The sequence below is a fragment of the Nanorana parkeri genome, unplaced genomic scaffold (genome assembly GCF_000935625.1).
Source record: "Nanorana parkeri isolate BGI_ZX_2015 unplaced genomic scaffold, ASM93562v1 scaffold649, whole genome shotgun sequence".
Lineage (NCBI taxonomy): Eukaryota > Metazoa > Chordata > Amphibia > Anura > Dicroglossidae > Nanorana > Nanorana parkeri.
In genome coordinates this window covers 60,594-78,555 of record NW_017306917.1, presented here as the reverse complement: position 1 = coordinate 78,555, position 17,962 = coordinate 60,594, and the positions used below count along the sequence as shown (strand labels likewise).

General features: G+C 40.9%; 1 long non-coding RNA gene across 1 annotated transcript in view; it reads left to right on the top strand.

Annotated features, from left to right (window-relative positions):
- Nucleotides 1–4,977, top strand: part of LOC108792500 — a 9,588-nt gene extending 4,611 nt beyond the window's left edge. Inside the window, exons 2-3 of the long non-coding RNA XR_001941571.1 lie at nucleotides 4,345–4,347; nucleotides 4,877–4,977. This is a non-coding gene — a long non-coding RNA (uncharacterized LOC108792500). The remainder of the gene's footprint in view (nucleotides 1–4,344; nucleotides 4,348–4,876) is intronic.
- The last annotated feature ends 12,985 nt before the right edge of the window (nucleotides 4,978–17,962 follow it).

Below are 17,962 nucleotides of genomic sequence, written 5' to 3'. Positions count from 1 at the left end.
ATATTTATTTATATATACGGTGTTTGTACCCACTGAAAAATATAAATGCAGTGACATTTTGCTGAGCAGCATCTAGCTTAGAACAAGTAGGTCCGAAGGGAAATTTGCATATATTGACTGACAGCCTGATAAATAAAAGGTTAATCCATTTAATCAAAATGGTGAAGACCAAGATGTTTGATTAGGGACTTCTGGCTCTGGGGTTTGGTAAGATGCAGAGTAATTTAATGGGTCAGCAAGCTCCTTAACTATGACTTTAATTGTCCATCATTTGTTTGCAGGAATGTCAGAACATGCGCTGTTGTCGGTCTCTTAGTCTAGTACATGCTGTGTAAAGCTGTAAGGAAACCAGTTTATCCCTTGTAAATTGCTAGTGAAAGAGATACATGGCTGGACAACTTTCCATACATGTTGCGAAGGGAATTATTTTTAGCAGTCTGAGCTTATTAACTCATTTCCTGCTCAATTGGTCTTGTATAGTCAGACAAGAGTGAAATGTCTTTAATTATGATTATTGGGTCCAGACCGGCAATCTGGCAACTCTGGCAATCACCAAAAGGGAAGGCCTGTCTGAGATGTTTGTGGGCTGTTTTGAACTCATGTGGACTGCTTATTCTTAGTAAGCCCATTGTATTGAGTGAAGTTCTTGAATATGGATTATCATCTCTGTTAAGCTGCCCACACACCTTACAATTTATCTGCAGATTTTCTGTGGTCAGATGTAAAAGGTGCAACAGATTCCACCATCTATACTTAACTGTGTGGATGGAGTAATCTCCACCTGGGCCAATCTGTTGCACATTTTCCATCTGATCACAGAAAATCTGCAGATAAATTGTAAGGTGTGTGGGCAGCTTTAGGGTTTTTTTGTCGGTCTGTGTTTCTACTCTCTAACACCTGTGTTTTATCTGTTTGTAGTTTTTTGGGGACAACTACCCGCACCAGCCAATGTTGATGCATATGCCTTAAGAAGAATATATTGCACATCAGTCTCTGCCTTTTACTGCCTGTAGCCCTCCTGTCTTGTATATTCCAACCTAGCCTGTTTTGATGTTTGTTTCTGATCTTTTTTATGTATTGGCTTTGGCTTCTCTTTCTGTGCTTTTGTATGTGTATCTCATTGCTGCTGGTTATGACTCTATGGGGTTGATTTAGTAACCGTAAAAACACGCCACGAACAAGTATACACCTCTGTAGTGTGTTCCCTCCCAGCATGATCTATTGGTGGAATCTAGACACCTTTGTAGTGTGTACACACCCAGCAGGTGTGTTGTGCAAAGCCCTGCATGAATTGCAAGGTGATGTTGTGTATGTAGACACAATGTAGAGCTAATTTACACAACATCACCTTGCAATTCATGCTGGGCTTTGCACAACACACCTGCTGGGTGTGTACACACTACAAAGGTGTCTAGATTCCACCAATAGATGCTGGGAGGGAACACACTACAGAGGTGTATACTTGTTCGTGGCGTGTTTATACGGTTAGTAAATCAATCCCTTGATCTGTCACTGTCTGTCTGCAGTTGTCCAACTAGGCTACCTTGTGGACATTATTTTTTAAAAGATCATCCACACAAAACCAGAATGAGTGCAATCCAAAAGTTTATTGAAATAATCCAAACAGGTTCCAAAAAAAATCCAAGAGAACAATGAACAACGTGTGCATCACACCACGCCAATGCCTCTCACACATTTCACCACCTGGGCTTAATCATAGATGGGCTATCTTGTGGGTCACATACTGGAAATTGTCCTGTGACTCATCCAATACCTCAGGAGAAGACCAGAAAGTCCCGACATCCCAGCAATAGCCTTTTATCACCAACTGGCAATGCGGTATGCTTCTGCTCTCCTGTTTCTATGCTGTTCCTAGATATCTGTTCATGTTCTGCCCTGGATTTCCATTTTTCCCTAGTTGCCAGGATCTTTGTCCTCACAGGAGTTCCCAACACCACTAGATATGGCCAGCAGTCCCATGCTCCCCATGGCACCTTGGTGTTTCAGAGTTCATAGTGATGGGTACTAAATGCCTTCAAAAGTACCATATGCCTCTTCCTCTGGATGGCTGGTAATAGACATGCTAGCTTAGGTTCCAGTTTACAAGTCATGTTTATTCTATCTTTTGTTATAATGGAGGCTTTACAACTGTCCCCCATCTCTATCTATTTAATTCCTGACCTAAAAAAAAGCTACTTGAATGCCCTTATTACACACATACATTTGCAGTCATGTGACAATCAGGTTCCAAGTCTCCTCTTTTCTTCTGTTTACAGCAAGTGTTGTCCTTCTTTGGGTGTCCACGTGGCTACCTATGTGATGTGGACACTTGCTGTCTTTCCAGTGCCAGGAATTTCTCAGGATCCAGAAGAGTCTGCAGACAGTAACATCAGAGCAAATGAAGCACTGGGGACTGGCTGACTCCGGCACATTTGCCTACATGGAGTGATTCAGGCAACACACTTACATAAGGAAATTCTACAAGTACTTAACATAACAGGACCAAGACCAGTGATGGATGTAAAGGTAAAGAGCAAATGTCTACAAGGTGGAGAGTAATGTAATTCTGCATTCCACCAACTCATTTTCAGGTTTTCGCTATAAATCTGATAAACAGGAACCCTTTATTCATGTCCTCTAAATTTGTGGATCAGGGAATACTAACTTTCTAGCTCTGCCCATTTAGGGAAAGCACACATTTTAAAATGCACATCATTCAGATATTCTTTACAACACTGAGATCTTGAGGAATGCCTAATTAAAGGAGAACTATGGGGTGGGTGATTTACACTCACCCTCATAGTTAAAGTTGAAGTGTGACATGAGTGAACACATACCGTTGCATGCTCACTTCTCGATCATGTCCTGCAGAAAGTGGTGATTGTCAGTCACCACTCCCCACAGGGTGTCCCCCCTCCCCACTCCATTCCTCCACGTTGACTGGAGGAAAGGATGGGGCGGGTACAGCTGACTCTGTCTATAGATAGTCAGAGCCTGCTGTAATCAGCCAGCTGGGTGCATCTCGACAGTATTGTTGGGATCCATCCCGGCTGCGGCGCTCTCAGTATATAACGGGCAATAGCCCGCTATATAATAAGCTTTGGATCAAGGGAGGACGTTAGTGTATGTCCTCCCATGAACCTAGAGAGAACTATGGGATAAAAAGGTTACCCCATAGTTCTCTTTAAGTTTTACTTGGTTATAATAAGATTACATCTGTGTATACAGCATCATGCAGGACACATATAGATAACAGTTTTCTCAGCACTTTACAATATAAGGAAGACATTACAATTACAATAAAATTTGAGACAAGATGGTAAGGAGGGCCCTGCCCCTGAGGGCTTACAGTCTAAAGATCATAGACAAACATGCACAAGCACAGAGACCGACATCACACCACACCACCATCTAGTGCTCAAAAGACAATTCTACATCTCTGAATGTCAGCAATACAAATCTGTATGCTGTTGTATTTCCAACACCCCTTCTCAACAGCATTCCTCAAGATCTCAGTGCTTCATCTAAACACATAACCAGCAGTACATGTGTTCAATGAATAGCAAGGTGACCTTGCAGAACAGAGGTCCTTGGTTCAGTTTCTCACTGTTGTTAACATGGAGAAATTCTTGTGTTGTCTCCTACAGCCTGAAATGTACAGGTAGGTTCATTGGCTTTAATACAAAGTGGATTCTAGCTAGTGTGTCTATATGACTGCAGCAGGGATATTAGGTTGTAAGGGCTTTTGGAGGAAAAGTGCTATGCGTTCCTAAAAAAAATATTTATGCACATTTTTATTTTAGTGTAAGGCATAACCCTGAATAAACATACAAAACTGTTTTTTTTATTTCAGTTTTTTTTAAATTTTTTATAAGTATTATTATAGTTATCTCATCACATTCAAACTCTATGCCCTTCTAGTCATTTATTATACAAAACATTTCATTTAATTACCAAATGCTGTTAAGGTAGGGGTTTCCCAATCATTTATAACATTAGTGTCCAACTGCTCTCTCAGAGGTCTCCAGTCTGCCAGAGTTTTAGTATCTCTTTAATTAAACGGTAATTAACCAATTAACTTTCCTGCATATATTAAGCATGGCCCTACAGGATTGGGTATAGATGAGCCTCATTTTGTGCTGTAAAGGTCAAAAACACCCAGTGGCTATTTGTGATAATGTCATTAGGGTTAGGTATGGAACGCTATATTCTGTGCTCGGACATTTTAGGCAAACATTTTAATTTTCTAGCCAATTTAGTGGCATTTAGTAACAATTATCTAGCAGCCAAAGAGATTGGGACTTTTTTTTTACAATATGTGCTCTTTCTGTGCTTGTGAACTAGTAAGTGGTGAATACAGTATAAGTACAACACAGTCATAGCAGACATAAAAAATATTTGATAGTTCCCACATGCAAGCCGAATGAATGCCAAGAATCAAAACAGAGGGGACAATCAATGCTCCTTTCTGGCAGGTCCCAGGCAATCCATCAAATAGGGAACCTCAAAAACTAAAAAAATGCCATATTGCATAACTGCATAATCCAAAAGGTAATACTTGCAAACAATTCATATAATATGTGCAAACAATTCATAGCAGTATAAAAAAATTAAACAGTCAGACCATATAATATAAGAAACAGTACATTATTATTATTGTTATTAATAATAATGAATACTTATCATTATTTTAGAGGATTTATATTGCCCTTTACAATATAAGGAGGACATTACAGTTACAATACAAATCAAGACAAGATGGTAAAGAGGGCCCTGCCCGTGAGGGTTTACACTCTAAAAGGAAGGGGCAAGCGATACAAAAGGTAGTAGCTGTGTAGAGATAAATTGTATGAGAAAGTGATAATTCAGTATTTAGGTTGAGGTGGGATAGGCTTTCCTGAATAAATGAGTCTTCAAGGATCGTGTAAAGGCAGACAGGGTAGGAGATAGCTGGACAGGTTGGGTAGGGAGTTTCAGAGGATGGGAGAGACTCTAGAGAAGTCCTGGAGGTGAGCATGGAAGGAGTTGACGAGGGAGATATAGAACAGAAGGTCTTGGGAGGAGCGGAGAGGACGGTTAGGGTGCTACTTTGAGACAAAGTTAGAGATATATACGGGGGCAGAGTTGTGGATGGCTTTGTAAGTGGTTGTTAATATTTTACATTTTATCCTCTGGGTGGAAGTTAGTGTAGAGATTCACAGAGGGAGCTTGCAGACACTGAGTGGTTGGTTAGGTACATATTTCATCTGTTCCTGATTGCTTAAAGTATATGTATAGCAAAAACTTTAGTTTTTTTAGTTTTAGATGGTGTAAGAAAAGATGAAAACGGATCAGGTTATTTTTTGCCATCTGTGTACCAATGAAAAGATTTCCTTTCACTCCGTGTCCCAGAGATGCAACAGAAAGGGAGGGAGATTCCGCTATTAGATAGTTGCCAATGGAACAGCTTCCCTTCGAAGATTTCCACTCCACTTCCTGCTCTGATGACAACTCTATAATTTTGGACTGCCCCTCACTTTCTGTTTTTGTGGCTACCAGGACAAAAAGATTAGTGAATCTCCCCAATGGGAACACAGACAGCAATACAAACTTAAACGATGATCAAACCCTTTCATACTCCATTCAAAGCTAAAAAAAATGCCTTTATGTACACTTTAATGAACAAAGACGAAAGCTGGGGTGGACTACTTCAAAATTTTGCTATAGCACGGAATATAAAAGAAATAACAAAACATAATTAAAACAAAACTATATAGTAAAAAAAATTACAATTAATTAAAATCACTTCCTTGGCTTGATGTTTTGTTGTTTATTTGTTATATGGTTTTAATTTAATTATTGTTTGCAAATATTTTTTGTTTTCCATGCAGTGTTCTATGCATGTGGTCCAGATAAGATAGGCTGTTTATTTTTTTATTAAATTGCCTGCCTGTTTAATATGTTTTTACAGTAATGAATAGGACCCTAAGCAGCCGAAATGCATCATTGGTTTGTGCTGGTTTTACCTCTCGGATAATGCAATAAAGTTGGTATTTTATCATTCTGGATTTCCCTTTTGAATGTACCTATTGTTGGACTGTCTTTAAAACACAATTATCTATAATGTAGTTGTTTCACTTATTTCTGCCTGATAGACTTCCCTACTTAACCCCATTTTTTCTGTAAAAACTGTCATTTTCATTTGACAACAAAACACAATGGGGGGCGGGGGGTTATCAAAACTGGAGCATACAGAATCTGGAGCAGTTGTCCATCCATGACAACCAATCAGCATCTATCTTCAGTTTGCTCAGTTAAGATTTGAAAATGAGACAGAGAAGCTGGTTGGCTGCATAGCAAATCTGCTCCAGATTTTGTCTGCTCCGGTTTTGATAAATTCTGCCCCATAGATTTTTCCACCAACATTTTTTCATGTGGTTTATAAGTCATACAACTATGGGGTCTATTCACGAAGCTGGATCTAGCTGTAGCTTCGGCTGATCTTTCGGCTAGCTTCAGCCCCAGGACCCCTTCGGTTCAGTAGAACCGAATGGCTGCTGTACGGGCTATTCACTATAGCCCGTAAAGCTCCCGAAGTTGGCCGAGTGGCTCAGTCGAGCCGAAGTTATATGCCTCGGCTCGACTGAGCCGAGGTGAAAGCCGAAGCTGGCCGAACGGCCAGCCTTTGGCCAGCCGAAAGCCTGCTTTGGACAGCTGGTGATATCACAGCGGCCTCTCCGTGTTCTCAGTGTATAATGACAGATGGCGTTCCTGGTATACCTGGTTATCTGTCATTCCTCCCCTGGACGCTCTGGGAGTCCAATAGGCTCCCGGCCGCCCGGGAGAGAAACACTTTCTCCCAGAAAGGTTCACTCTGCTCGATTGAGCAGAGCAAGCCTTTCCCTGCTCGTTTTTTTTCCCTGAGTAAGCCCTCATTCTCACTAGAAAAGGCCGGCACGTACAGCTCTGTGCTGCGTGCATGGCCGTATCGGGCAGCTCCCGGCAAGGACAGGTGCTGCGTGTGATTAGTATGCAGCCCCTGTCCTTCTCTATGGGACTACGCAGCCATATGCCCCCCTAAGCTCACCTCAAGTGCGGGTGCGTGTTTCCTGGCTCGGACGCAGACCGGATCCATCCTGTCAGCGTACGAGTACGCTCACCTGCATGGACTTGCAGAGGGGGTGAGCAAAGGGGGGCGTATGGCCGCGTAGTCCCATAGAGAAGGGCGGGGGCTTTGTACTAATCACATGTAGCACCTGTCCTTCACGTGGGCTGCCCGATACGGCCGTGCATGCAGCACAGAGCCAGCATTTTCTAGTGTGAATGAGGGCTTACTCTATCTAGGAGGCCTGAAGGTCATCCTGTTACTAAAGGGGTGCAGAAATGACAGTTACTGATGCAGTGTAGCCAAGCTTGAGGCAGCATGGTCATATGATAATGAGAAGCAAGATCTATGCAAATGATCAGGATTTTATCATAAAGGAGTGTTTACCTTCATGAAAGGTTCAACGAAGTTCTGATCCTCACAACAACTGAAGTAAAAGAAAACCGGAATTTAGCACACATTATCTAACCAGCACTCGAAAAATTACAGTTGGATTTTGATTGATTAAAATTAATAACATTTCCATTTTACTTTTAATTGCCCTTTCAAGTAAGCATCTTCCAGCACCACTACCATTCCACCCCACCCTGGCCTCAGGAGGTGATTATGCTAGGGTAATGTAGTGCTTAAGTAATGGGTTTATGTAGTGCTATTTAGAAGCAGCCTAGGTTGACAACGCTGCTTCTGCATAGATACACTACATACATACTACATACAATACAATGAGTGAACATTGCCCTAGGTCAAAAATGTGTTATTGGATCACTGGGGTGAAATAAAAAAATGAATAAGAGAACTGATGCAGGCACAACATCTAAGGACTGGTGAGATGCATTGTATTACATTTTTGTTTGTGGGTTTAAATACACTGCAATCCAGAGTATCCCTTTTAATTTGTTTCCTGATATCTTGATAAGCTAGCCTTATGAGAACTCTTTGCCTGATTACCGAGGCAAAATAAAACAAATCATAGCACCTCACTGCTAATGAACACAGATTGGCTGTCGCTGCAGTCTTATTGGATTTGTTTACTTAAAGAGATATCCTGCAGAAGATCAATAGACACTTCAGCATCTGAATTCAGTTAGAGGTGTGACAGTAACCACCCAGCTTTTCACTTACAGATGTTGTTTTATCGCTGATCGTCTCTTCTGTTCGGAGATACACTAGAGCTAATCAGCTGGATGTCTCAGCTCCTGATAATCACTTACATAATGACACTCTCCTCTCACTTGTGCTGGAATGCCACTGTAATATATTCACATGTACCTGCTTGATATAAAATAATTGCACAGAAGACTTAACAGAAACATATGTTTCCACTGCCTGCTTTAGGAAGAGGGGGCATCTGCTGTAGGGGGCTTAAAGAACGACTCCAACCAAAATCTTCAATTTTATGAAAAAGGCTACAGCCTGTGACCAGTTTTAATTCCTGTATGTGTCTCAATTGAAATGTAAATCAAGCGGCTCATTAACACTAAAGAGGAGCTCTGGGAATTTAAAAAGCTTACCCTTGCAGTAGGGCTGCCCTCGTACTGCAAGGTTAAGTACTCATTTTGTCTAGGGCACTCAAATAAATCAGATATACTCACCTGATTCTCAGTCCCACTGGGCTGCAAGACCAATCCCTGCAGCCGCTTCTCCCCTGGGATGCGCAGGTCTAAGGACTGCTGGCGTCAACATTCCACAGCGAGAGCAGAGGTGGAGAGAGGCCACCATGCGACCGAGGATCGGATGAGTATAACTGCTTTATTTGGGCCCTCTAGACCAAATAAGCACTTAAAGAGTAAGTTCACTTTCCCAAGAGAATCTGCTGAAATCTGGCCCTCTTTGCCCCTCCCCCAAGCTATACTTACCTTTCGGCAAGAGCTCTTTCCCCTCCGCCGCTACGGGTGTACTATCTGTTTATAGATGATTATAGATGATGAGTTACAGAAATAGAAGTCACCCCAGTCCATTCCTCAGCAGGATCTCACAGCCTATAGCTATAGCTATCTCACACTGCAAGCTGCTGAGCTTGAAGGTGCAGTAATGAGTACCCCAACAATCTGTACAGTATAGCTGTTTACATTTTCCAGAAATGAACAAATAAGCAGCCTCTCAGTGTAGTATACATTCCAAATGTGGGAGGAACCCGGGAAGCTTAATATACCACAGAGCAGAGTGGCCAACTGGCTGCTGCTAAATTAATTTCTCTGTGGTTAGTTTCTGCATTGCTGTGTAATCAACTCTGTAAATGCTAGTGTTAGTTGTGCAGTCTAAGCTCATAGTTTGATACATAAATTTTACATTAATTTGGTATTACATGAGCACCTAGATATTTTGACCATGCAATAAAAACTCTAAAACAAGCTGTAACTATCTTCTGTAGCTATAGGAATTGTGGAGAAACTCATCTTCAAGGTTTAAAACAGAAGCATTGAAATCACGGCTCCTCCCCCCTTATTTTTTATGGTGGCAGAAACTTGGCAGCCTAGCATTCTTTTTACATAAGAAAACAGCAAGTTCTGTAAACTGTTATAAACCTACTAAAACTCAACTTTAGTGTCTCTCTTTTTGAGGGTGAATTAGTTCACAGTGGCTGCATCTAGAGAGGTCAGTGAGGTATTGTATTGAAGCTCTTTTAATCCTTGTTAGGAATATTAAAATTAGTTGGTGTCCTCCCGTTACCCCAAGGAGAACTATGGGGAAAAACACTGACCCCATAGTTCTCCTTTAATGTCCATAGTCTTAGCACAGGTGCTCTTTGCCATCTAGGTAGGTCAGATGTTGGAGACACTTAGGGTATTAGTTTCTGTGTAGTTCTTATGCAGGCTGCTGATCGGCATGGTCAGCCTAGTACAGGAATGCCAGGCTCATTACAGCTAGTATTCTAATGTATTGATTATGGTTGAACATGTAAAACATATGAACATATGAACCCCTATAACCTTATTAACAAGATGGCTGAGGCTGTTCTAGGAGAGCAGGATCCTCCATGAGCTGAGAAGCCCTGCAGTTAGTTACAGTTTCCTACCCCTCCAAGACTGATTCTGTTATATTAGAGATTCATCATTAGAGAATGTGTCATATTGAGATTGTAAAAGAAAAAGAGCTTCTACAAATGAAGAAACAAATGATTTGAGCTGAACAAAGCGTATTGCATACCAGTGCTTACAGAGTGTTTGCATTGCCAAACACTGCTCTATGATGCCTACACACTGTGTACAGACTGCAGTGTCAGCTGACTATAGTCATCACTTTATGTCTTAGGACGTACTAAAAAGAATAAGACTTATTGTATTATAGGTGCGTATTAAAGTGTATATAAATGCAACTGATTTATTTAAGTTTACAATAAAGTAGGAAAAGGGTTTACACCCTTTAATTGCCGTCTGTGTCTTCATTGGTGAATCCCCCCTCGCTATTAATCCTAGTGACCACTGTCATTGAGACAGAAAGTAAGCGAAAATCCAAATTGTCTTAATTGTACCGTCAGGCACCAGGGACGGGCTAAGTGGTATATTTGACTCACTCAGCCATGTTTGCAATCGGAACAGTGAAATAAATCACAGCCTATTCCCAGCAAAGTACTAAAATGACTCAACAGTTAAAGGGTGGGGAAGAATTAGACCCTCTGTTAAGTCGCATTGCTGTCTCAATTCCCATAGGGAGATTCACCACTCTGTTTGTACTGGTGACCATTGTCATCTAGGGAAAACAAATGAGCGGAAATCCAAAAATGTCAGTTGTCCCCAGAAAATTGGGTGAGGGGAAATTTTCAAAGAGGGACACATGTTCACGGGACAACTGCCTAAGTACGGAGAATTCCTCACACTTTGGGAGATTTCTTCTAATTTCTTGTTGCACCTTTGGGAAAGGAAGTGAATGGAAATGTTCCCGATGGTATCCAGATAATAAAAAAATAAACTATCGCATGGTCTCACGGCGGCCAAGCAAACATTGGCGAAATCCTGGAAATCCACTGTTATCCCTTTTGCAGAAGTAAAACGCAGACTCCACTGGACCTTCATTAATGAACGTATCACTGCCAGGCTGGAAGACAAAGTCGCACGCTTTGAAAAGACGTGGCAAAAATGGATCCAATATCTCTACTCGCAATCATTTGACAGCAGTCTGCTACCACTTTAAAACTACGCTTCAACAACGAACTCCCCCCCCCCACGAATGCCCAGGAATGAACTGACCCCAGTAAGCCCTCTCCCTTCTCCTCTCCCTTCCCATCCTAGTCTTCCCTACTCTTTCTTCTTTCTTTCTCTCTCTCTATCTCTTTCCAACTGCCCTTCTTGGGCACGATCTTTAATGTTTGATGTTTGCAGTGGTTTAGTACGTTCTCTCACAGCACGAATGGCGGTCTGGTGATGCAGTGACCCACAAAAGAACAACTTCCTCCTGATAACCCTGTAAGTTTGTTGGGCCCCGCAGTATTCGGGAGGACCATAACATGTACTTGATCTGCTCGACAGGCAAGCCTACTACACCAGCGATACCTGTCATTTTGTTTAAATCTTGAGCTATGCCTCTCCCAATACATTCTGTAATTCCTTGCACTGAGTGCTGTAAGCCGTAACCATATGCTCCCACTGTCTTTGCAAAAGTGCCCTGTTACGTCAAAATCAATAAACATCTTTGATTTTAAAAAAAAAACTACTCTACCCAAAACATAAAAAAATGTCTATGCATACACTTTATTATTTAAATTATACCAAAAATATGTATCCTACCAACATGAAAGCTGATGTACAAGTCATTTTATTAGAGAGTTTGGATATTATAAAATGTATGTTATTTATTCAGGCCTGGATTTCTATTATATTTTCCCAGGTTAATTGTTTTTCATTCCAGATGAGAAGATACAGTTGTGACCGCACAGTTCTATATACCTTAAGATAATAAAAATATGTGCATTTTACATGCAATAAATGCACATTTCCTAACATGTCTTCTCCTTGAAGAATACAAAAGAAGGACATGAAAAATTATGATACATTTATTGGTTGGTCTCCTGCTCCAAATCCTTCCTCCCTATCCCCAAGCTTATGTTGCCTTAGCACAAAGGCAACATACTGGACATATTGCAGACATGCCTTCCCCTTTAAGCAGACCCCAAAAAAACCTTTTTGAAATGTCTTTCTTTGCGATGCATTGTGAAATTGCTTTCCTCTAGTCTCCAGGAAAGGCCTACTATGAAATGTACTGTGGTGACTCCTTGGGGTACAATTAATCTAAAAGCTCAAGTGAAAACTGTTGATTCTGACCTTGGATTTGCTAACATATAATAACTATTATCCCTTGAGGTAGCTGCAATATGTATCTTTAACTTTACTGCATTGTATGGTTCACTGTGTTTTTTTACTGCAACAGATGTAAGACATTTTATAACAAAAATGTTTAGAAATTCCTGCATATGATAAAAATTATTATTATTGCAAAAGAGTCATTTGTAAGTGTGGCACATGCTAGAACCTTCCAGTTTATGGTCTAGAATGCACAGGCTCGTCGCCTGGGAATGTAATGACAAAGGCTTGTGTTGACCTGCACTTTTGCTTCTGGCTGAATCTTGTGGTGGATTTCAATTATGTTTTCCCAATGCACTTGTAAGGTGACCTTCCTATGACCACAAATCCTTGCACTCCCAACACATTTTAATATTTAATAAAATAATTGTGTACACGTATAAGAGGTTGGTACATCGAAGTGGAGGTGCCGAGGAAAAAAAATACAACACAACAGTTTCTTTAAAGCAAACTTTTACCCGGGAAATCTGAAAATACGTTAACACACTAAAGTTGTTCAATTCAAATTCCAAAACAAAGTAAATTACCAGCAGATACAGTTCTTCTATACAGCTATAACAGATTTGGTAACAATTTCCACAATATTTTGGAGTATGTCTGCAGGAAGTTATACCCATTCGGCTAAAAGATCTTTTGCAAGGTCAGGTACTGATGTTTAATGAGAAGACCTGGCTTGCAATTGGTATTCCAATTTATTCCAAAGATATTTAGATTGTTCTTCCATACCAGAATTATCAAACCAAATCAAACTTTATAGAGCTGGCTTTGTGCACAGGCGCAGAGTCATGCTGGAACTAAAAAAAATGTTCCTCAAACATATGCCACAAGATTGGAAGAGAACAATGCATTTGTACACTGTAGCATTAACAGTACCCGTCACTGGAAATACCTGAACTCAAAATTTTGAAGGAGTATCAATATACTTATGGTCATATTGTGTTGATGTGATAGGCAGGTGTCCACAACGTTTGGTCATATAGTGTATACCAACTTTCAGCTGCACCTTTTAAAAAACCCTGTTTATAGGACTTTAATGAGGGCAAGAAGTGATGGGAGTTCTCTCACAAGGGCAAAAATAAAAAATAAAAATGTTTTAAGAGTGGGGAAGGGTTCTGTCACATACCTTTGAGGAGTCTGAGTTGACAAGGGTGGCCTCTCTCACAGCCCCGGTCCCGGAGCACCTGGATTGGGTACATGGGTGCCTGGGCACATAGGGGCAAGGGTGCCAAATGATGGTGAGTCCGTTGCGTCGGTTGGACAAGATGAAGTGCGTAGATCCGGGCAGGAAGCAGGATACAGATGCACAGTAGAGTGGATCAAGAATACTCTAGATCAGGTGAGCTGAGGAAGCATAACACACTGAAGCAAAACACAAGGCAGAACACAAGGCAGAAGAATCGTCAAGGCAGGCCGAAGTCATCAACGAGCTAGCAACGCAGTACAAGGGGTGAGGCAGATTCAAGGACAAAAACAAGCCTGGGTCTTCAGGGAGCAAGCAGCAGCAGAAGGTAGTCCAAGATCAGTAACGGGTAATCAGGATACAGAAAATACAGGAACACAGGAAAGCTGACAATCTGACAGCATAGGAGGATAGCTGATCACAGCCTTTATAGCCCAGTTGGCGCCAATTGTACGCGTGCACATCTACGTAGAGACGCCGCTCCTATTACGGCTCTATGGTCCGCAACAGGCGCATGCGCAGACGGCGACACTCGAACTCTGGCTTTCTGACAGGTTCAAATTTCTGACAATATTTTGTATTATTTTGCATGCCTGCTTTTCCCAGGTGTCATAGAAACAGAAAGTGAGGTAAAATCTGCATGGTGAGGTCACAGACGATAATGTTAACTCTTCCCTACTTGATCCACAACTAAAATAATACATTTACCTAAAGATAGGCTTAAAAGGTTAAGTCCACTTTGCCAAGTGAATTTGGGTAAATGGAATTACCCCCTACAATCCCCCCCCCCCCCCTCCCCCTTACTTTTTACCTACTTATTCCCTACCTTGCATCTTAGCAAGAACTACTTCTCATTGATCAGCGTGGTCAGAAGAGTTTTTCACCGGTAAGCATGGCCAGGTACCAAGCTGACCAATGAGTGCACTTTGAATAAAAAATTCAAAGTGCATGGCTGCGCTACAAAGCAGTACAGGGTATGGATAGTACATCCATACTGGCGGAGGGGAAAAAGCATTCGCTGAAAGGTAAGTATGGGGAGGGGGGATATTTGGGTAGAGATAGGGGGCCAGATTGAAGGGGGTAGTTCCATTTTCACCAAATCACTTGGGAAAGTGGACTTACCCTTTAATGTTGAATTTATGAGCATACGTAGGGTATTATTTTGGCAAAATATGTAAACACCCTAAAAATATTGCTAAGAATTAACATTATGGCAAGAGATCTGTTTGACTTATTGATGTCCCCTTTTAGTCTGATTACACAGCTCTCATAACATATTAATCAGTGGCTAACATTGTGCTACTCCTGCCAACAGTAGCGCTAGCGTACATTTTAACACAGAGAGAAGTTGTATTCTGCAGTAAAGTATTGAAAACTATGGAGAAAAATGAGAAGGGAGTAGTAGACTGATTTAGAATCAAATCCAATGCAGCCTGTTTGTTCTGTGCTTATGCCTCAGTCATAGCAATCTGCAATGCCAGGTAGAATAGCCAAAGAAAATGATTCGCTGTGACTATTGACTTTTCGTTTCAATATATATTTATTATTTCCAACATAGACAACAAACATACAAAAAAGAAAAGAAAAATAAATAAATAAACAATCTATACATCATTCCATAAACAGCACTAAGGGACTTCATATCCCCTTCCAATTCTTCAACCCTGATTATTTGATAGTTCTCTCCATAAACTAAAAAAACCTTTACCTTTATATAGTGATCTAATTTATATTTACTCTGTGTTTAATATCCACTATCCATTTCTCCCCTCATTACAATAATATTAATAATAATAATAATGATAATAATAATAACAACAATAACTACAATAATAATATTAATCTCTTCAGAAAGGAGAGGAAGAAAAAAAACACAAATTATTTAATCAAAAAGCACTTATGTGTGTGTAAATAAGTGTATAAGGCCATAGCAATATTTGCCAGGCGAAATATTGTACATATAATACTCATCAAAATATAAATCTAAAAACTTGTGATTTAAACCAAAAACACGTGTATTTATAAATAAGTGCTCAAGGCCAGAACAAATTTGCCTGGCATATAAATAAAAGTGCTTATGAGAAAAAAAATAAAATAATAATAAATAAAAAAGACTTCTGACTTTTTACTGGTACTTTAAAAAAAAATAAAAATGACCGTTAAAATGGATTGTTTAGCCGGTTGCATCCCCTCTAAAATACTGGGACAAAATTGTGCAGACATCAGTCTTTACTTACAAACTATTTTGTTCAGTCCAAATGCACAATACACCTTACTGTGCACTGAGGTCCTTCCGGGCACAGACAGGGTGTACATGCCAAAGTACAATGTTTATGTGTGATCATATTTTGCTTGAAAAGAAAAATAACAAGCGAGTGACAATAATGGGTTTGTTGTCTCCGATCGTAAGGTCTTGGAGGCCAGATGTTGCGTGTTAGCAATGGGTGCCCCCTACAGAGAACTGAAATGAGACTGAGGATCCCAGGGGCATGGGAAGGAAAAAGAGCCTCACTCCCGTTTTATTGGGATTTTTTATTCTCCCAGCCTAAAGCTTCAAACAGCGAGGAGAGCTGGTAGAAATACACTCTGAGGAGGCTCAGAAATGATAGACTGGATGAAGCTGGCATTGGTATTCAATTTCAGTCCAAGCAGCGGTGCATGCGTGCTACTAACTAACATAAGGAGGAAGGCATGAGACCAGTCTGAGCCGCTAGAGACAGCGAAATCAGGGCTGTCCGGATGATACTGACACAAGTCTGAATCTCACTGCATTGCAGAGAGCCGTGTCTTGTGGAAGATGTCCATAATACGAGCTTCCCATATCACTGACACACTCATTAGGAAAATGGCATGGATGGAGGAGGGGGCACCTCTCTGCCTTTTCAGATGTGTTGAATGCAGACCAGCACTTTGTGCAGTGATGTCTGCTGCTTAGGTCTATTGCAATCATGGACATACATTCTTTTCATTATCTGTTTCTTCTGTACTATACAGAAATACATTATTGCTACACTGACCCTTTAAAGTGACACTGCCATCACAAATAATGCCTCCTGCAAAAGAAGAGGTACAATATAGTACTGGTTCAAAGGAGTTTGCATGTTCTCCCTGTGCTTGCGTGGGTTTCCTCCGAGTACTCCAGTTTTCTCTCACACTCCAAATACTTGGTGGAAGGTTAATTGACTCCTGTTTAAATTGACCCTGTATGTATGCTTGTGAGATAGAGACCTTGCATTGTAAACTCTTTGAGGGCAGGGACTGATGTGAATGTGCAACTATGTAAAGTGCTGCATAAATTGCCGGGACTATGTAAATACCTGTAATAAATAAATAAGTAACTTACAGTCAGTGGTATAACTGCTGTCATATCGGCCCATGTGGTCGCTATGAAACCTGGACAAAAGGTGACTAACAAGAGGGGTGAGATATTTGTCCTGCCCTGGCAGCCTATTTGCAGTAGTTTGCAGCCGTGCATCTTCCTCACAGGCAGTGACACAGACACTTAGAGCTCAGTATAGCCAGTAGTAGAGGAAGCTGCTGTAGGGAGAGGCTGCTGATGGGGATTCTTGACATAGGGACACTAAAGCTGGCCATACACCTTACAATTATCTGCAGATTTTCTGTGGTGCAATTATCTGCAGATTTTCTTTTTCCATCTGACCACAGAAAATCTGCAGATAATTGTAAGGTTTATGGGCACCTTAAGAGATCATTATAGACAGAGCCAGCCAATTGCTGCAACAAGACATGTGAGCATTGGTAGGTGTGTGTTAGAGTGAGGAAATACTCACTTAGCCCCATTTGTCGCTCCCTCAGTGTCAAGAGAATAGTCTGCTACCATGTCACTGATTAAAACACTGCAGGAAGTCACTTGTCCCTAATCCTGCCAGTGAGGAATTGATGCCTGGATCTAGGTGAGTATTTCCTCTGCTTTGCATTATAATCCTGTAGCTGGAGATTTTCCCCTGCTACCCTGCTTACTCCTGCTGACCAGCCGCGTTCTTTCTTTTGTTGACCACCCATTTAAAGGGACATTTTTATTCCTACTGACCAACAGCATAAAGAAGAATTCTTTTTCCTACTGACCACCAACATAAGGCAACATTTTTATTCGCACTGACCACCAATGTAAGGGAGTGTTCTACTTCCCACTGACCACCAACATAAGGGAGTATTCTTTTTCCTACTGACCACCATTATAAGGGAGGATTTTTCCATCTACTGCCCACCAATAAATAAACAATGCACTTCACGCTCAGCCTCAGTCTCTTACTAAGCAGCAAGCACTAGTTCCAACGAGAAGCCAAAATAATATCAATATTATACATTTTATGTGCCATGCTCTCAAATGTGCGCTATATCTGGATACAAAAATATATATATACATACACAGTATATTTT